The sequence below is a fragment of the Limulus polyphemus genome, unplaced genomic scaffold (genome assembly GCF_000517525.1).
Source record: "Limulus polyphemus unplaced genomic scaffold, Limulus_polyphemus-2.1.2 Scaffold3301, whole genome shotgun sequence".
In the NCBI taxonomy this organism is placed as follows: Eukaryota; Metazoa; Arthropoda; class Merostomata; order Xiphosura; family Limulidae; genus Limulus; species Limulus polyphemus.
The window spans coordinates 2,073-24,207 of record NW_013668911.1 but is presented as its reverse complement, the minus strand read 5'-3'; the positions used below and the strand labels follow the sequence as shown (position 1 = coordinate 24,207).

The 22,135-nt window shown below is 31.8% G+C and overlaps 1 long non-coding RNA gene across 1 annotated transcript; it reads right to left on the bottom strand.

Moving 5' to 3' along the window:
* Positions 1-3,745: 3,745 nt before the first annotated feature.
* LOC111088196 lies at positions 3,746-20,025 on the bottom strand. The gene is made up of 2 exons (XR_002612787.1): positions 19,802-20,025; positions 3,746-6,877 (listed from the first exon to the last, which is right to left on the bottom strand). It is a non-coding gene; the product is annotated as an uncharacterized LOC111088196 (long non-coding RNA).
* Positions 20,026-22,135: the final 2,110 nt, after the last annotated feature.

The following is a 22,135-nucleotide window of genomic DNA, read 5'->3' as shown; positions in this document are numbered from 1 at the left end:
GTGAACTGCCATCACTGTTGCATGGTACCTTTCAGTTCTGAATGGTACCTCATCCCATGGGTCATGGTCTTCTACCATGGATGCCTGTTGTCTCACTTGCCAGGGAGATTACCCTGACTGGCAGAAATTATCCACCATGGCACGTGATCTGGACTGGAGCTAAAGCTACTTTGCTCTCTTTGGCAACAGCCTAGCAATTGACTACAGACTTCCATCCACATTCTTGAATTGCCAGAAGCCATTCCACTCAGTCATTCACACTTTCTTTCCACTGAGATCAATCCTCAGAGGTGCCATTTGTTTGAGTGGTGTGGATGCTCCAGGTGTTATCAAATCTCCCAAAGACAGTGGTTGCAGGTTGAGAAATTTCATAGACCTTTACAACTTAGGCAAAAGCCTTATGTCCAACCTAGGATTTCTCCTAGACTCAACTGTTACTCTCTGCTAGTAAACTCTCTCTCTGAGTCATGAGTACTTATAAGTCTGGAAAATGTCATTCTAATCATAAGAGGTATTCCTTTAAATCTTTCTAACCCAAGAGACCAAGCAAGAGCTAGTAAGAATATTATTAATACAGAAACTCTGCAATAAATCCTGATGTCACAGCACCAAAATTTTTCCTTCCTGTCTACTTGTGGTATTTTCAGGTATATACTGGTTTCTTGATAAGTATCACACAGTTAAACCTGCTAATAACAGCAAATTTGCTCAGGATATAAGGAGAGTAATCTCAACCTAATAATTTGACTGAGTGTTCCTATTCTGTGTGAAATAATTAGACTGGACACATTTGGTAAAATGAACACAATCTTTATTATAGGGCAGACAAAAAAAATAAAATGAAGCATACCAACTTGCACACACAAAGGTTGTTTCTATTGGATTGTAATTAGTTACACAGCTTTTTCTCTTGTTTTTACTGTTACTTTAGAAAGAATCTAAACTAAAAAAGCATGTCTGAATTCAAGGGGCAACTCAGTTTCTTGATCCATCAGACAACATCATCTCATGACTTTTGTTCTCTCAAATCATTGATCAGCTTTAATATTGGCCAACAAATGATATTAGAATCACTAATCCTTTTAACACGTCTTGTATGTTACTGCAATATCTTCTTGGGGAGAACACACATTATTTACAATAAAGAACAATGAAAGTTAGTAAAACAAAATAATCTCAACATGTTTCTGGACCACAGGTTTATGCTAACACTGTATATAAACAAAAGAAACAAAAAATTTTTTAAATTTCTATACAACAAAAGCAGGTAAGCACATTATGTTTACCTTTCACACTTAATCTGTCTGATACTGAATTTACTTTGGCTGAGGTAAGTTACGAAGTCCATAACTATCCACTAATTTATTGTGAAAATTTACAATTTATAAAAAAAAATATTTTTGAGGCCTTTAATGTGGCAAAAAACTGTTTCAAGTTTTATATTTTGTTATTATTATGTCACAGCTTTACATTTTTTGAGTTGAAAATACATGTGTTGCAGACTGTCTGCATTTTACCTACCAATTTAAATCAAGATCAATGCACTGCTTTGTGTACATGTTGTTAGTTAGCTATCTGAACAGTGTAATTAACAAACTTATCGTTAACCTAACGTGCACTGATGTTGCTCATTGGTTTCAAAGATTTGGTAGCGTTCTTGAAACTTAACATTAATTCTTTGTTGAAATTGCATGAAATAATGGGGAAAGAAATTAAATTTGAAACTTGTTTCATTAATTAAAACCACTGTTATCAGAATACCATATGCAGGTACAATACAAAAAAATCTCTATTACATTTACAGTAATTTTTTTATTCAGAAGTTTATCTTTGTGTCGCATAACACAACTTACAAATCTGATGTAAAGGCCATTTCAGTAAACATTGTGAAACACAGAAATGTTATAATCTGCTTTTAAAACCAAAATATAACTGTACTAGCAAACCCGTGGGCCTATGGCCCACATTTACTGGGCCACTGTAATGCAAATTTAATGCTGGAACTACTATTTTGCACATTTTCATGTAAATGATCATTGCTGCTATAATGCAAATTTAATTTTTTTAACAAAGTTACAAACGAATTAGTAGGCCTACTTATTTACGGGCTCTAATGGAAATCAATACCAAGTTTGGGGTCTGCTTTCGGGAATACTTGTAAAATTGTTTTTGTGAAATACCCAGGTTCCCTAAGAAGTTTGGTGAAAACTTTTACTTTTTGCAAACTTTGGGGCTGAAACAATTCATTTGGCACCATTTAGAAGTTGGTGAATTCAGTAGTTTAGGAGAAGGGGTTTTCGGGAAATCTCCTGGTTCCCTTAGGGTTAGGGATAAAAATTTTACTTTTGTGCAAACCTTGGGACTGAGACAATTTGTTTGGTACCACTTAGAAGTCAGTGCAACTAGCAGTTTAGGAGGAGTTATGTGACACGCGTACACTGAATCTTATTATAGAAATTATCATCTAGATGCAAAAAAAAATCAAATTCAAAACAAACTTCAAGCCCGAAATATGGGTTGTTAATATGCCCAAAAGATACATAATAGCAGATAAACGAGATACATCAGAGTTTGGATTTTGCTCATTTATGACTCTCTTAAGACACAATTCTTGTTTTTGTCATGCTTTAAATTTGGCACCTATTAAAGTTATTACTAACTTTAATGCAAACCTGAAATATATGACCTTCAATCATGATGTTAATAAAATAGCCAATACTTAGTAGTTATAACAGCAATAGTAAAACTCTTTTCAAAACTATAATTTCAGAACCTCAGTGTACTGAAAACATTATCTATTGTTGTGTTGAAAAACATTTCTCATAAATATTTCATCATCAGTATAGCACACAAATGGGAAGCGTGATAATAAGTTTATTCCTTTTTATAAGTATAACACTCATATTTAAATACAGAGACTTAATATGCTGTTACAATGGGTTTATAGTTAATAATAATGTTTTATAAAGGAAGAGACAAAGTTCCTACATAACTATTACTATGAGCTTTTGTTAAAAAAGTTGCCAAACCCCCATATGAAATTACACACTTATTCAGTGCTATTAGCTCAAGAGTTGAGTGATCATTTTTTTAAAATAACAACAACAAGTAGTGAAAAATTATATTAATAGTTTTTATAGCTTGTTAAAAACACTGAACTCTACAATGGGTCATTTTTTAACATTCTGTACATAAACAACTCCACACTCTAGAATGAGCTTTAAAATTGTAATAATGTTTTAAAGTAATATTTGTCATCAAAGATAACCGTTATATTTCCTTACAATGCACAAGTATATCATGAGCTTTATTTTTGCCTAATTTAAAAATATTTATAAATATCCACTCTAAAATGAGTTGTAAAATTGTGATAGTTTATAAATGAACATGTCATCAAAAATAACATTTTCTTATTTATGTACTAATATATAAACACACAAGTCGATTCTGAGCTTATTTTTTGTCTAGTTTAAAAATATATATAAACATTCACTCTGGAATAAGTTCTAAAATTGTGATATTTTAAAAATGAATATTTGTCATGAAAAATAACTTTTTTATTTGCTTTACGGTAATATCAATGCACTTGTAAATCTATTGTGAACTTTATCTTTTGTCTAGAATATCAACACATTTATGTGAACAATCATACAAAGCTTTGAAGATATTATTTAGAAAGTAATAACTAATTAGAAAGCAAAGAATAAGCTTGTACATGATTTATAATTAGTACATCATTCATTACTTACTACCTTCATAATAAGTACGAACAAAAAATCTAGTTTACCGTTATAAACATGTTAATGTTGAAAATTTACATCCTCTATGTTTAAGTTGCATATACAACAAAACCAAGTACATGAATATGTATACACCTAATATTGGCACATGTAGAAAATCTAAAAACATATCTTGGAATGTTTTGATTCTCAGTTGTGATATACACCATAATGATTAAAAAACTTCAGAATCATATATATTTTTGTGCACATAGAAAATTTCTCTACAAAATCTAGTAGTTTCACAGCACTAAATATATTTAAAAACAGAAGAAAACCTTGCATTTTAAGTTGCAATGTAGGAAAGTTTAATTTGTATCTATGAACATTTCTGTTAGAATACAAAATAAACAAAATATGTCACAAAAAATTGTTTCTCCAGCATTTTCTAATTAAATAGGGGTTTGAGTTTGGCAGTTAATTAGTATACATGATACACTGACTAAAAATGTGTTTGTTTTCAAAATTTAACAATCTTTTAAAAATGTGAATGGGAAAACATAAATTTAGTTATTTTGATATAAAATATTGCTAGTTGTAGTTTATCTGTTTATCAAGTTTATTTGTTGAATTTTTGGAATGATCAAAACATACAACTTTTTACTGAAAATTGGAACATTCTTACTAAAGTTACTTCTCCGATCCAAATTCTAAATAAAAAATAAAGTAAATCAGAATTAGTTGAGTATATGACTTCAAAATGTCATTAACCTTATGTGCATGGGTGGGGGTAAAAGTGCACATGGCACAACCTTGTACAGAGTGCGATTCAACATGGTATTATTAATTTGGTCTGAGAGTTATCATCTTTTCATTTTACCCTACATCGCTGATATCACAACAGTTTGTGTTAGAGTACAGAAATCACAATATACATTATCAGGGATACTAAAAAAAATATGCATTTAGGATGTTGTAATATTTATCCAGATATAACATGTAAACTGTATGATGGAAAAAAAGTATTTTTACTCTTTACATGAGCCTTACCTTGCACAACTGACTCTTTAGAGTCTGATGAGTCAGACTGACTTAATCAATTCACAGACAAATCATTAGTGAAAATAATTCATTACATATCTGAATGTTTGTTTACAATAGACTTTTACTGTTTACTAACAGCTTGCTACATTTTGTGAAGATACAATTGGTAAATTTGGAATTACTGGCAACATTACTTCTCAACTAAGGGATCAGTCTATTGGACCGATCTCATGAACGTTCAGTTAAAAGATGTTACTTATTATTCATATATAAATTTATACATGTTTAAAGATAGAACTATGTTTATAAACAATTTTAAATTACTAGATATGTGACATTACAGAAAATGTGCACATTTGTCATGTTCTCTGAAACATAATAACTAAATTCTTTGCCACCAGGTTAAAAATATGTAAAAATTTCAAAAGAAAAAGACTATGTGACTACAGAATCTACCTAGGGAATACTTCAAGCAGATATCCTAACCTTGGAATTTAATTCCCTAAAGTTCATGATTTGAGTAATGAAAGTCCATGGTATCCTATGTACAACACAAGTTTTGTAAACAAAAAATCTCTTTTAGATACATTTTTATACAGAAAGACAAATATATTTTTACAAGTAAATTTAACATCATCATCCAACTGCAAAAAGTTAAAAGCAATGGCACATGGCAAAATATGTACATTTAGATTGTGTTTGGGTCATTCTTTAATCACTACAAATAATCTAACTTTACACAAGCACTGGAAGAACATAACATTAGTGATATCAATTTACTCTCCTGAATTCTATGCTGTACAAATTGTATAAGTTTTTTTATCTCTGATAAAAATATGACATTTTCCAGGGTTTTTGATAAGAGGTCAAATTCCTGGAAACTGGTCCGACTCAGTGTCAGGTGGTGAAACTAAGATTTGGGCCTTAAGCATCTCCTCCCCCCTCCCAAATTCACAATTCTGGTGTTGAGAGAAAAAAACATCTACATACTCAATGCTTAGAAACCTTAATAGTGACAGGATTTTTAGATATTTTGGTAACACAAACAGAAAGACATAAAAACCAATGTATTTCCATCTCATAAGCTATAGTAAAAAGAAGATATTCCAATACCTAAATTTGAATACACAAAAAACTTATTGCCTATGTATTACACACACATCGATGTTTCTACAATAAATATTCCTTGAAGTGTTTGTGAGTAAGTTTCAAAAGAGAAGAAACATTTTAAGTAATACAAGTTCCAGACTTCTTCAGTAATTATCATACATTTGGCAAGTTCTAATACCTGTTTTGTTTTCTACGTAACCTGGTATGGTATAGAAGATATTTAACTTTTGCAACACAAAACACTTCCCCTTTAATCTGAATTAAACTTCAGATCTCAGTCACTACCTATAAATAATGCAATTTGGAAACCAAAGCACAACAATGATGAAAATATACTTGGGTTATTGCTGCTTAATCATGAACCACTTTTGACACCAAGTGTCTTGTAACTGTACCTTTAACAAACACTTTCCATTTAATCTTTTACTTAATACAAACTTTTCTAGTCAAGTCAAGATACACCTAACACACACATATAAATCCAGGGAATGTTAATTTGTTGCAACACCACATTAGAAATAATTTATTGCCACAATATAAATTTCATTCAAGTCATCAAATACTTGTGGAAACACTGCCTTCTACAGTACATAAAGCAATAATAAAGTATATAAGTGAGATATTCCTAAACAATGTAATCATAATATAGAAAAACAATATATACTGTTATTAGACATGGAAACTCTATCTTCAATAATTAAAAAAAGTTGGTTTAAACTAATTTTCCTTAAGTGCAGTGCAAATAATTTCTTCTAGAAGAAGTTAGTGTGTCTCAGAAAGGTACAAAGTTCTCATTGTTTGTACAGACATTCAAGCATAAAATAAAACAAATTTTAGTCCAGTGTGTGCAGTTGGGCCTAAGATACATCTTCCTGCTTTAGTCTGTAGATCTGGACTAGATGTTGGACCTTCACAGACTGTACTGAGATGTTACAGGGCTTAAACCTTGAATGCACTTAGCTGTGAAGTGAGCGTAGCTCTTTTCCGAACTATGAGGGCTGCCACTAGAAAAATCAATTTCATCTTAATTCCAAAATATATAATCTAACCTCTTTATAGTGTAAATATTGGTTTAAAACACGCAAAATGGCCACATTCTTTTTTCACTGACACGCGCATGTACAACATACTAATATTTTAATTCTTCTTCATAATTTTCTCTAATTAACATCATAATTTATTTTCAGGCACATTGAGTTACAATATATATATTAGGAATGAAAAACAGAAACAGTTTGTTGGCACATTGAAATATAAACTCTTTACTGTAATCAAAAACAGAACTACATATATAAATAGTGATGAGGCACAATAACATGTATTATTGGAATCAAGACATGCAGTAGTGTGTCGTGTGGGAAAAACAATATGCTGCAGGACACACTGTGTGTTATGAACAGGGGTGATAGTTTAGTGATTTTCCACTTTCTGTATCTCAGACTGTAGTAATCCAAACTATCACACATTTTCAGTGAATGTGCTCTACTGGACTCTTACTTCACATACCAAATTTCAAGAAAACATCCATTAAGAAATACCTGAGATATAAAATCTCCAATTTTGTTTGAGTTTCTTCCTTTTTTTTCTTCTTCGCACCAAAAGTACAGTAACTTTATTTGTTTGAAAAACATACTTAACTTTTATGTATTTTTTTTCAAAGTTGGTACACTGTTGGATCTTGTTCAACCTATAATTAGGAGTCTCATTTGGTGTAAATATAAACCACATATGCAAAGTTATTCAACAAAAAACACTCAAATTTAACTAAAATTTTTGCACATACCTATGCAAAAAGTCACATGAGCTTTTATTCTAATATTTTTACTACAGTTTAATCTAAGAGTAAAAGTGGACCGTTTTTAGTTTCTTGTCATTCGGATTAAAGACGGCTTAGTTAGAGCAGCAAAACTATAAGGTAAAAGGATGTGCAAATACATAAGTATTGGTTAGGTTCAAGTTTTCAAAAGAATCATGCATGTGGACAGTTATTATTGATTATTCATTGCCAACTTTTCAGCATAAATTAACAAGTTTTATGAAATTATCCTAATTAAAGAGCGTTTAGCATCACATGCTATTAGCTTAAGCAATTAGCATAAATAATGATGCTTGATATGGCTGTACCATTGCATGGAGATGATGACAAGAAACTTTTAATTTAAAGGGGTTGGTAAATAGTAAATGAGGAAATATTACAGAAAAACAGTTATGTAATCAAAAATACATGTGTTAAAAAAAAGGTGTGGCCAATAAATGATTCAGTGTGTGACTTAAAGGAGTGAACTCAAAATTGGTGGCCAAACTGTTAGCTACACTTATAGCATTGATAAGAACTTTACAGCAAATATGCATTCATTAGTTAGCCAGGCCATGTTTTCTATTCAACTTAGAGCATGAAGGTGAGTAACACAAAATACACGGCCTAGCTAACTAATAGCTTCCTTTATAGTAATGCAATGGAATCATTCACATGTTCTAGAAGGTGGTATATAACTGATGTAGTTCTTTTACTGAAAATGATAAACTTGCTATGAATAATTTTGTAAAATTCCATCAAAGCTATTTTTCTGTTGTTTTTTGTTTCATATAAAATATATTCAAGTTATTCAGAAAACTATATAAAACTTTGAAATTACATCAGTCTCTTCATGGTTTTATTTTGACATTATATAAGTCTCTTTGTGCTCAGCTTAAATGTAACCATTGGTAATAAAAAACAGTATTAGTAAATGAAACCTAGATCATCTGATTTAACATACTGCAACTGACACACTTAGGACTGATTTTCACACTGTATATTAGACCAAAAACCCCCAGTGGCTCATTGGTAAACTTCAGGGCTTATAACACTAAAGTTTGGGGGTTTGATCCCTATGGTGGGTGCAAACATAGCCCACTATATAGCTTTGGGTTTAATAACAAACAAAATTAGGCCAAGCAAGGTTTACTGATTAGTGTATCTGTGTTTGAATCCAAGGGCCCATAGTTGAATCCAATTACTGTGGAAAAAAAAGAAGAAACATGAGTACGTTAAAAGAGTAATTGTCAAGTCCCAGTTTTCAATTAGAATAGCCACAGAGTTGGTTGGTGCTGTTAACTAACTGCTTTCCCTCTAGTCTATTGTTTCAAAATGAGAGACTTTAATTTAAAATTATACTGAACAGTTACTTACATGAGTGTTTTTGTACACTTGATTTATGTGTTAAATGATTTCAGCATCAGCTATCGCATACATGATAAATAGTCTGGTGGTTAGGGCTCTCTTCTCACAATCTACAGGTCATGGATTTCAATCCCTTTCAGCCATGAGGGCATTACAATGTGACAGTCAATCCCATTTTTCATTGGTAAAAGAGTAGCCCAAGAGTTGGCAGTGGGTGGTGTCAACTAGTTGTTTTCCTTCCCTAGAGTCTTATCACTGCTAAATTAGGGATGGCTAGTGCAGGTAGTCCTTGAGTAGCTTTGTGCAAATTGATAAAAAAAAACAAAGCAAACAAACATATCTGATAAGTATATGTACTATGAAATGAGAAAAAAAAACGAATCATGGTTAGTTTACTTCATTTGATAAGGATGGCCATAAACCTGGAATTTTAAAAACTGTAAGAGAAAAAGACTGTATAAATGTAACATTTATTTCTAAATGTATAAAATTGGTGGTCACCCTCTTTTGTTTTTATTATCTCAGAAACTTCACTACATTCTACAAGTTACTGGTATATTTTAACATAATCTGGGTCAATCACTGTATTATTGTGTATCGATAATTCATGACATTTAATATCCTTCTATAAAGAAAAAAATTCCAGATTTTGTTTATTATTAAATTGCAAAGCCCTTGTTTGAAAATCTTTTTCAGCTGTTAGTCTGAAGTAAGTATGCTCTGAAGGTTTTATTATCCTTTATATCCATATTTCAAGCTAATGTGATGTTAGTTATTAAGAGTAGCAAACAAAAACATTTTTTGGTACAATAAAGTATAAACTATTAGTTATTCCAGACAACTAGTTAGTATCATTAGGGCTTGTGAATACAATGTTAACTTAGCTTATATTAAACTCCAATTGTCAATGGATAAGCTCATTTTTAAAAACAAGTTCACGAGACAAGGTGAGATTTTGGAAAATTAAAACTTCCTCAATTGAAGATGTGTTTGACCTTTCTAAATTTTAAACTTATGGCCTCTTGTCCTACAGCCAGATGAAAAATAATCCTGATGCATCAGTATTATCATTTCCCTTACTTATGTTAAATAGTTCAGCTAGATCACTTCCATCTATGTCTCTTTTAAGAGAGGCAACTTAAAAGATATTTCTCTCCACCCATTTGTGATAAGAAAGAATGTGTCCTACTTGAAGTTTCACGTCATTCCAAGTCAAATGAACTCTTTTTCAAATTGCTGTTTCCATTGTTGTATGAAGATGAGATACTGCTGAAAAATATGCAGCAAAAACAAAATACAGAATGTTTCCTTTGTGAAGATAACAACCATTGACAGCATACTTCTTCATTTTAAATAGGCTTCCTGTAGTGCACATCCAAGACACTTCTGTTGTTACTTCTGAATTCTGCATTCTTTGATCCTTGAGAAATAAAGTGATCTAGTGTTTTTTGAGTAATGATTTCAGAGAAGTTGGTAGGGTCACCATTGTCTCATACCCTTAATACATCAGTGTCCACTTTAACACTTTCGTTGGTCTTGGCCAAAAGCATAGGCTCATTTGTAAGCACAGTCTCGATCATCTCTAGAGGTGAGTTTGTTTTCAGTCTCTTTGATTTCTTTGTCATTGATTAGTTACCTGCTAATGTACAACATTCAATACCGAACAAGTTCACCATAAACAAAACTTACTCAAATAAGAAACATACATTATTATACAAAATGATCACAAGTGAAGTATACAGTTTTCCACGTAGTTATTCTTAGCTTCTGAGGTTAGAGTTAATATATGTTACAACTGTTTAACTTATGAAAAATATTATACTCTTGACTAAATTTTGAAAATTAGTTTCAGCTGCAGTTTTAATTCTATTTCACACATTTATTGATGTCATTCTAATTAAATGGTTACTAAATAGAAAGCATTTATCCTCATATTCCAGCCCTTCTCTACCATGTGAGAACTCTTAGAATATACCAACAATGATCTTTTTATTAATCTTTAAATTATTTCTGTTCTAAACATCTGATGGCTTGGAACTTGATATACTTTATAATCATTTCTGATTTTTTACACTGGCAACATACTTTGCACTAAAAATCAGATACCTACAAATGTTCTAGTTGCTTTTAGAACATCCATGAAATCTGACTTAAGTGTCTGATGATAATAACAATGATAATTTATTTTTCTCTCTTACTCAGCTGTTAATTAACACCTATACAAATAAGATGAGCTTGAACTAACAGAATAACTCGTTTCTTTCTTAAAATTAAAAAAAAAGTGTTCATAAACAATGTCTTACTTCTATACAATTTGTGATTGTACAGGAAAATTTCATTCAAAAGCTGTCAGCAAATTGAGGTAATTCAAGCTTATACCTGAGCACAGTTCACTGGTCTCTGCAAAAATGAGAAGTTTGTCAAAGTAATGTGCAGTTATTTGTGACTGGTGGAATGAAGGAGACAAGACACTGAGTTGGAGTCAGAATAAAATAATAAGGAAACACTACTTGCTGAAACAAAATAAAAAATATATCAGGACTTGATCTCCTCTAGAAGCACCAAGACTGCATTCACAATACACATAATTCTTGTAGCTGACCAATAGAAAATGGCATCAAACAGCTCTTCACATGACAGTCACAAGGTATCTACCAATCATAAGGTCAAAAAGGACACAAAGCAATTATCCCACCAAACAGTAGATAAGTACCTTGAACATCAGGAGAGTAATGTATTTAGTGTTTACATGTTACAAAGTTACATTGTTGTAAATCTGTAGAACAAATTGCCATCTAAAGTCATAGATACTTTTTATATGAATTTAGAAAAAGGACTGTTGAATATTTGAGGATCAAGATTGGATTTAGCAATTGATTTTCTATTTGTTAAGAAAACTCAAGAATCAGGATGTCTTTGATAAGCCCAATGGTCCATTATATCCTATAATTTACAATATAATTTGTAATATTACAGTACAACAAAAACAAAGAAACTCAGAACCAACAGCTGAATATCTGAGAAACCATTCAATGATGTACTTTTATAAAGTACCTGATTTCAACACTTTGCAACATATGCAGGCCCTCTCAGAAGTTCAGAGGCCTAGGCCACTTCTATCTTTTGAGGCCACTGGCTATAATATAAAAAAAAAATGATGACACATGAAAACAGAAGAAAAGTGAAACATAATTTGAATATATAATTTGCAGCTCTAAGCTAAGAGTGTGTGTCACATTTTGGTCTGATTGGGAAGCATATAAAAACAAGTTGCAAAACTTAAATGCCAAAACAACAACATAAATGTCTAAATTTGAGGCCCCCCTTTGAGCTTGAGGCCTGGGCTAGATGGCCCACCCTCTAACTGACCCTAAATATGATAGAGAATAATTCAATTCTGTGCAATTCAAATGAAACTACTTTGTATCAAAGTAGAAAGGAAAACTTACTGTGACTTGTTAAAGGAAAACTTACTGTGACTAGTAGAAAGGAAAACTTACTGTGACTAGTAGAAAGGAAAACTTACTGTGACTAGTAGAAAGGAAAACTTACTGTGACTTGTAAATTCAGAATTATATTAAACAACACCATTTACATAGGGTTAATGAGATATAAAAAAGAATGTCAAACTAACATGGCATTATTATGCTGCCTTGAGAAAGAGAGTTCTTTCTGTTTCACCATCTTTTTAAAAATATAACAGCTTTGATGAAAGGAAGTGAAAAAAGCTGAAAATAATTCACTATACAACCTCTTGATAAATTCAGAAATCAACAGCTCACCAGCACGGAAAACAGCAAAGGATGAAATAAAGCAATTCGCTGACTTCAAGCTTTCCTAACTCCTTTTGTTGTACTTCTCTGCAAGATTGTTGATGGTGGACAAATCATCTATTTGTCAGAAAGTAAGTTACAATTGTTATGAATTTGCCATCTTTCAAACAGCCTCACCATTTTGTCATGCAGCAGTTATAGCTAAATTTATGGAACAGACAGAAGATTCACCCTTAACTGCAATGAAGTTTACAGACAGAGACTGACCAATAAATCTTGCCAGATGCCATAAAATATGTTTGTTCAGGGAGTTAGATCTTAATACAACAAGATGTGCATCAGGTCAAAGCTGGACAAATCCTGTGGAAAGTATCATGCCTGTTTTAAACCTGGGACTGCAGAACACTTCCCTTAAATGGCAAGCAAGAGGTTAAAAAACTAAAAGAGGATTTAATTCAGACAATAGATCCTAAGTGCTTGATGAGGATATACTGATCTCCTAAAAATTCATACCCATGAACTTTTCTATGGATTGGATCTAACCTAGCATCAAAAGGCTTACCATTATAATTTCCAGATCAAGAAGTTATGCAATCGAGACTATTGCCCGTTTCTTATTAAAAAGCTTCCCATGGAGTTGCTGACTTGGCTGCCAGTGTCTGTGCTTGATGAGACCAGAGATAATTTCATAGACCAGTATATCAGATTACAAAATATAGGTAAACTTTGAAAACAATGGCAACAGAATTTTTATCAATCTTATTCTGTCCAGAAAACATTAATTAATAATCAAAAGTCCCCAGCAATACAACTATGGAAAGTAATGAAATCTTGAAAATTTCAAACATTTGTCACTTCTTTTATTTCATGATAGAAACATGGTTTTATATGATAAAAAAAAAGATTTACTATGCAAGGTCTCCAAACTAGGATCAACTTATATACTTCTTCTACAAAATAAAAGTCACATTTTTATTTCACTATATAAACTGATGTCTATACTAATTCATGCTCTCAGTTTCTTTTACATTTCACTACTCACTGTACAGAACAAAACTAAAATGTTTAACTTTTATTCAATGAATTGTATTTATCATCTGCACCTCTTTCATAGATCATTTCAAGAATGCTTCTCAAAATATTGGGAGCACAAAAACCTCTAAATATAATCAATAACACTAGCACATTAATGAAACTAGTATGGTTTTCTCGTTACTTTATCCTGTTTTATTTAAGCTTACTTATCTTTTGAATTTAACAACAAAGCATGTTACCTGAAGCCACCTTCAGAGCATGCATAAAAAATCATTTTCTGGGTGATTTTCTAAACTTATGTCTTCCATATAACATGTAGTTTTGTGTTCTTGATGAGTACACTGGAATGAACGGTAACTGCCTGTTGTAGAAAAAACACATATGTAGAGGATGATGTTTGAAAGTCTTCCTGAAGACAGAAGACTTTCCAAACGTTGTTGTCTACACTTGTGTTTTTCCCACAACAGGCAGTTGCCATCTATTCTAAACAATCTATCACAGAATTTGCGTTCTTGTTTGTAATGGGAAACTAGACAACTAAAGTGTTGTAAAACCAAAAGCCTACTTCAGAATGTTTACTATCATTTTTAATTATACATATAAGATTTTTTTTTCAAACAACACCTATTTAATCATGCATTATACTAGTAAGATATTCTCCAACATTTGTAGAAAAAATATTTTAAAACTACCTATATAATATTACATATCTCAGTGTTAACTTTTACAGTAATATATCCAACAGAATTTTGTATTTCATATCACTTGTTCTTAATGTGGCAACCAAGAGCTGAATTTGACACTCAAGATTTTTGGCCTTGCAGTCATTGGCTCCTTGGACAAAAAAGTTTGTTTGGAGCGTTATTCAGCTGGATTTTACACAGCAAATTTTTAGGATCCATAAGACATACATATAATATGTCTGGAATGCAATAAATTCTAGATTTCATTTATGCTTCATATATTCATATTCTTAATGGAAAATCCCATATCAAGAAAGATGTTTGTACTCACACCACTACCAATCCTGCATTAAATGCAATCCTTTTTTGTTAAGTCTTTCAATATATTATTGACTACAAGAAACAAATTTTTAAGCTTAACACCAAACACTGATGAAGCCAGGTTCCTTTATGAAGAGCTTATGTCAAAAGAAAAATCTTTTGAATCTCCACGCTTGGAGAGACTGATGAAAAGACCAGAAAAAGATTCACTCATCTTGAACTGAACAGCAAAACCATAGCTGTATTACAGAGTTATGAATGACATTTTAACCCTATGGGTACAGCAAGGGGTAAAAGTATGCATGTTCCAATCTTTTTATAGTTATATTTAAATTTAATTAAACAATTTTATCATAATAGGTCAATAAACTTGGCATAAAATTGTAGTTTATAATTCAAAGGCTTTATATTGTCTAAGATTTAGTTTCTCAATTTAAAAGTTAGCATTTTTCTACACTGAAAATGTAATTCCAATAGACACCTACCTCCTCTCACAAAATAGCTTTCTCGACAAGCACTGCCCTCTATTGGAACAAAATAGCTTTCTTGACAAGCACTGCCCTCTATTGGAACATATTTTCAATGCACGCAACTAGCCTTCCACCTACCGCTTTTGCATGTCCACATGCAAATGACCATGCAGCAACTCTCCACCAAGAGGAGCGCAAGCAACACTGCATTGCATTAAAATCCCCTTTTATTTAATAACTCATCATGTTTATAGCATGATCATACAATATTAAGAAAACTAGAACATGATAGTTTAACTTAGGGATTTGAATTACTTGTTAACATTCCATTACAAAATCTGGGTGTTACAGCATTCGTCTATCACGTGGAAGTCTTGCGTTCAAATCCCAGTGGGATAGGGTTTTTATGTCAAATTTTTTTAAATATTTATTATCATTTTTATGGAAAGCTCTTTGAATATTCAGAAAAGTACAAATATCATTATTCTATCTATCTATATATATATATAAAACAGCAAATGTCTCTCTCTCTCTCTAGATTCATTCCTTATGCACAGTCATGTCTTTAAAGCTACAAATTCCAAAACTTGAGGTATATAATTTTTAATGAAGTATGTCTATTTGTATGTGAATTTCTGAAGTATTTGCTGAGTTCATCTGAATGAAAAGTGATTTTTATGCTAAAACTAGCTGAATGTCCATCATATAATGGTAAATGCTGATAAAATTTCTTTCCAAAAATAAAATCTAAATAATTATTTTATAAACATGTTTTCTGTAAATGGATTATATTATAGTAGCAATATATGTATAAGGATTATAATTTTTTTTGGTATATTTGGTCATCTCCTGTAAATAGTTCTTGACTAGAATTTTGACTTGTGTATATTTTCATGTTATGCTCAAATCTGCTTCTTGATAAAACATTAAAAATTGAACATGCATATGTAGAAGAAAAAGAGAGGGAAGAAAAAAGCAGAGAGAGGGGGGAGAGAGCAAAGAGAGAATGGGCAGAGAAGCAAATGAAGGCTCCGTGAAGTTTTTAAATCGTTGTAACACATAATTGATCATGGATAGAATGATTAGGAGAAGTCCTCACACAGAGAAGAAATGTAAATAATAGCCCTCTCAAACACACATTACCAAAAAATCTGGCCTTTTCAATTTGAGACCAATTGGTTGTCCTGTTTGCCAAAAATTGCTATATTGGTCACTTTGGCCTCAAAATAGCCTCTGAGGCTGCGGCCACATAGTCCATGTTACTTCCCGCATAATGTTGTATGTGATTTGTTTTGTGCATGAAAGACTTTTCATGTTTACCAAAATCTGTCAAATTTTGTGAAGATAGACATAGTAAAGTTAAAAGTCTAGTAAACATTACTTTTCCAATATGGTATCAGTCCCATACACACTGTGTTAAAGAACAGCCTACTATTAGAAACATTGTTTCTGGCACTGTTGCTGCTTCCACTGTCAATGTATATACTGCAAGGAAAGTAGGAATGAAGATCTTTTCATTTACAACTGGAAAGTCAACCGAAGAGTATAAACTCAAGAAATCAGATCAAGTTATCATTTTAAGTTCAAAAACAGCTGTGAAAATTGATTATGATTATGCCAAAGTAGATGAGTATTTACTGCTCCAAGAATTGATTTTAGCAGCAAAGTAATGTGGAGATGACCTTAAACAGCACTTTTATTACCAGCTACACATAAGTGCTTTTTGAACCACCTATATCAAATTGCAGTAAGGAGATACAATTCTGGTCACTCTCATCTGAGCAGCGGCCTTCAGGTAGGCTAACTGATTGGTGGAAATATACAATATATTTTGGATGAAGGTGCTCTTTTGCAAAGAGAACTATGGGCATAAGACCTGACATATGGTAGATAATGTAATTTATATGTAGATTACATAAAGAGAAATTATAATAGCAACATTGCAATCATACTCTAAACTAATGACACTTCATATTTTAGAAGAAATAAGTGCTACTATATTGTTCATAAAATGTGTATGGAGGGAAAAAAAAAGAGAAGCAACAGGCCTTTTAAGGCATCAGCAATTTTTTTTTTTATAGTGTTATAAAAGCAAATAGAATTGTTGATCCAGCCAAGTCTTCTCCAATTGCAGTGGCTAGACAGTATCACAGCCTTCAGGTATACCATCATGGTGAATGTTGGATGGAAACCATCTAGACCTATACAATGGGGGTGGAAGGTTATTGGTGAACAGACTTGTTCCAATAAGTAAGGATCTCTCAACAGTATCCTGATCAACTATCGAAAATGATCTAAAATTGGATGTCATACTGACAAGTGTTTTTTGCAAAATGAATGACTTTGAATACAGCATAGCCTATGAGAACAGCAAAAGATAATGCTGTTCGAGTTCTCAGATTTTAATTCTAGAACAAAATGAAGAAGAGGAAATAATATTGTAACATTTTTTTTTTAATTTAGAAAATTTTATTTAAAAATTCATGGCTGAATAAATGTGAATAATTCGATGATGACGAACCCACTTTGAGACTAATAATGCTTGGAGATGGCTTGAATGGGTAATGAAGAAAAACACCTAATGATGACAAAACCTTGTTGAAACGTTGTACATTTGCTGTTATGTTAAATTTATATTAAAGCTTTTCTTCATTACCCTTGCAGGAATGTACAAAAATTCCAAAAGTGAAAACCAAAAATTCTTCATTTTTATAATTTTTTGTCATGAAAATTTGATTTTAAGTATGAAAAATTACATTAAATTCAATTCTGAAGTCAGATTTACTGTAAAGGGTTTCCAAACTGGGATCAATTCATGTATCTTCTAGAATTAGTGAAAATTTGTTTTCCTAGTTGAAAATTCTGAAGTTACAATTCAGTGAAACTAAGCTGGAATCTAGAAGTTCTATCTTAACTAATAATAATGCTACTGGATTATAAGAAAGAAACAAAATCATGTAAGGTCATGATTCTTCACATTTATAATGCTTGGAGACAGCTTGAATATCATGTTACTAAGACCTTTTGGTATGTTATTAAGCAATTTGTTTTGGACAGGATACTACCTAGAAAAATGCTATTTCAATATTTTTAAGATTCAACCCTATATTTATTGGACTATTAAGTCTTATTCTACTGTCAAAGACAAGGGAAAAATACTGAACTGTATAGGCCTTTCTTGAAAATCACAACTGAGAAATTAAAGTTCATAAGAAAGGGTACCAAACAATGATTCACAAAAGAAAGCATTTTATCTCAATCAATCTGAGCTTATCTGGTACCATCAGATAAACTAGAGCTGCTGCTTCTGTCCTAGTGCTGCCAGCAGATAATTTTACAGATTCAGGTTTGTGTTCCACACAGAGAACCTGTACCCTAATCATCAGTGTTGAATGTCCTAAACCAACAGTGATTTTTGCAAAACAGAAAAAGAAGGAAGATAAAAAGTTTTGCTAGTGATTGCAATGAGTAAAAGCAGTTATGCATGTGATACTCCTCATCTTACCTCAGATAAAATGCTGGACAACAAAGCATGGTATAGGGCTTTCTTGAAGCATAATCACACTACAGTACAAAATTAGGGAAACACAACATGTGTGTGCAACTGAAAAGGATATGGACTTGACAAAATGTTAGACCGTTTTTCTAATTTGTGGCAACTGCAGAAATGAGGGCAAAATGCCCATTCTTACACACCCTTTTGGGTACACTAAAAACATGAACAACCAGGACAGTAGAAGGGGGAAAATGGTAACTCTAGGAAGCAGACAAAATGTTGTTTAGCCAAAGTAACTGAGAATCTAAACACCATTGAAATTTTTATGCTTGAAAAATAGTAATAAATGTTATCAATTTCAACATGTTAATTTGTTTCTTTTAAGGAGGAGGAAAGTTTTATTTTGGAGGGTCCCAAAAATTGTAAAGGAAAGGTTTCATTTTTTTAATTGGGATGCACACACCACAAAATTTTAAAAAAAGCTTACCTACCCTACCTGTTTAAGGAAAATAGGATACAAATATGTATGTTTTTGCCCTAACCATTGTTATTTGTTATTATCACGCTACTTTGGCTTACGTGAATCATTTCTATAAACTGCTTATGTTAAAGTACGGTCAATCATAATTTTCTTTCACTCCTCCTGAATAATAAAACAAATTAAGGTACAAATTATTATTCAAAGAAATGTAAGGAATGAAAATATCTGACAATCTAAAGTGTGCCTCTGTACATTTTGTAATTCTGTTTTATAACTATAACAACAATGAATAATCATATTGAAGTCTTCAATGTAAGTCTAAAATATGATTTGTTTCCACTGTTCAAAATCATCTCGAGATCACAATTGTGGATATAGGTTTTGTAATTTTTAAATTAACTATATTTTCTAAATGCTAGTTCTGTGGAGGTGGTACTTGATTTTTTATGTACACCATAATTATAGACTATGATTCCATAAATGTATCTAGCCTCCTATATACTTACTATTGCTATCTTGAGGTGTCAATGGTCGCTCTAATATTTTCTCAATTACATCCATCCATTCTTTTCGCTCTTCTTCTGTATCTGCACCCACAACAAATGATCGTTCTGGAGTCTCCAAAATAAATCCAAATCCAGATTCCTTTATACCAGCTGGAAGAATTTTATGCAAACAGAAACCATCCCCAATATAACCTAGGAATATTTCACCTTTAGGATAAGGGTCCTGAAAGAGAAAGCATAACAGCTTATGTAATAAACAGCTGAAATATATATATATATATTTAAAGTAAACTGTGCATTACATTAAAACCAGTACTTACCATTAACCCTATGTGTATAGGTGAGGGTCAAAGTGAGCGTGCCACAATCTTTTACAGTGCCATTCAATATGATATTATATATTTGATGTATATAAACTATATATTTTACCTTACCTTGCTGAGTCAGCAACACTTCACGGTAGAGGAGAGTAAATACCAGATACAATGTACAGGGCTATTGAAAAAACGTGTAGGTATGCATTTTAAGAGGTTCTAGAGGTTATGGAAATGCAATACGTAAACTGCACAATGGACAAAAGTATTTTTATTCTTCAAACGAGAAGCACCTTGCACTTGAATTGTTACAATCTGAATCATACTTACATCATCAATTCACAGCCATATCTGGAGTACAAATACTTCTGTAACACATTTTTTATGTACAATAGACTTGCAGTATTTTGTGTAGATACACATAGTAAATTTGGAATAACAGCCAACGTTCCTTCTGGTTGGTTTAGTGGATCAACATCATGCACATTCAGTTAAATGGACTGTAAATTATGTAAGTCAATTGGGCAAAAAAAAAAAAAAAAATCACAAACCCAATTACCTTAGGGTTTTTTATTCCTTACATGCAGAAGGAAGATTAATCCACTGTACAAGACCAAACCAACCACACTGAAGACACTCAAAATAGTAGCAAGTTTGATTGGAACTAATAAACCATGATAAAAAGTGCTCCCAGAATACAGAAATGTTATAAAATTAGGAGATGCAGTGACATGCATTATAAGATTATCATCTTGATTGCCCATTATACTACCAAGCGAAGCTTAAAATACTTTTTAAGATTAAAAAATATGATAAATGCACAAATGTACACTGCAGTAATAAAAACACACTGAGAAAAACAAGACTATGGAAAGGCAATTGTTTTTATAGATGATCATTTTAAGAACAATTATTTGTTTTTCCCAAAATCCACAGAACCACCATCTTATTTAATTACTGGCTGCTTTTGGTTTTTGTAAAGACTCAAACCAAAAGTTTGATACTGAATAAGTAATTATGAATATAAATTATTACCACCCCAACAAATCAAGACATCATACACCCAAGGAGTCAGTGATTCATGAAGAAGCAGACTAAGTTTTCAGAGTTGGTTTCAAGAGTTACAAGTGTGTGGTAAAAAAAGTTTATCAAGTTAAATTATTCTACTAGGTTTCTGAATGAGTGGTAACCTTACTTTTTGGCCTTACATTCAAAGATATTGTAAAAGTGGTGCAGAAATAAATTTAACATTATTTTATCTGGCTTGTATTTTGCTAAATGTACTTTACCAAATTCTAAAAACAGGATCCATACTAGTTCAGACCTAAAATATTATTTCAAATATTGAATTTACTATTACTCTTACTAATAAACTTTGAGCAATTACGTTTCTAGGTTTCTCAATTAAGATTATGTATTAAGCATTGTTTTAATTGATGAATTTATATTCAGTAGTAGTCATTAAACATCTTATTTTTCCATTAACTTCATAAAAAACTGTTTATCAATAACAACCAAATAAATGTACTGTATAATGAACAACATAAATATGACTAGATGTACTTCCACAGGGTCCCTGAATGTGTTCTGTTTCAAGAGTAAATAAAACCAAAATTATAAGTTACAAATATTTTTATTTCTTGCTTCTGAAGTTCATATGCTAAACTATATTGTAACCCACAGAGTGCATAATTCCTTTTGTGATTCATGGCATGCACACATTTTCCTGACTTCATGACAGTACGAACTTGCAATGTTAACCATCCCTTAAGTGATGTCATTTTAGTGTCTACTGATTGACAACACACTACTGTATAGTGATGTGAGTGGTAAAACAAATGACCTCTCCAGGCGGCCTTTGGCCCCCTTTTGGGGAAATAATGATTAAAAGCATTAAGCAAATTTCATGGTTTTAGCATTAGAGAAACAAAGAATCAAAGTCTTTTTCGATCTCCAAATACTAATTTATAGTACCTAGCATACTTAATCATATTTTCTACTTATTGAATATTACCAAAGC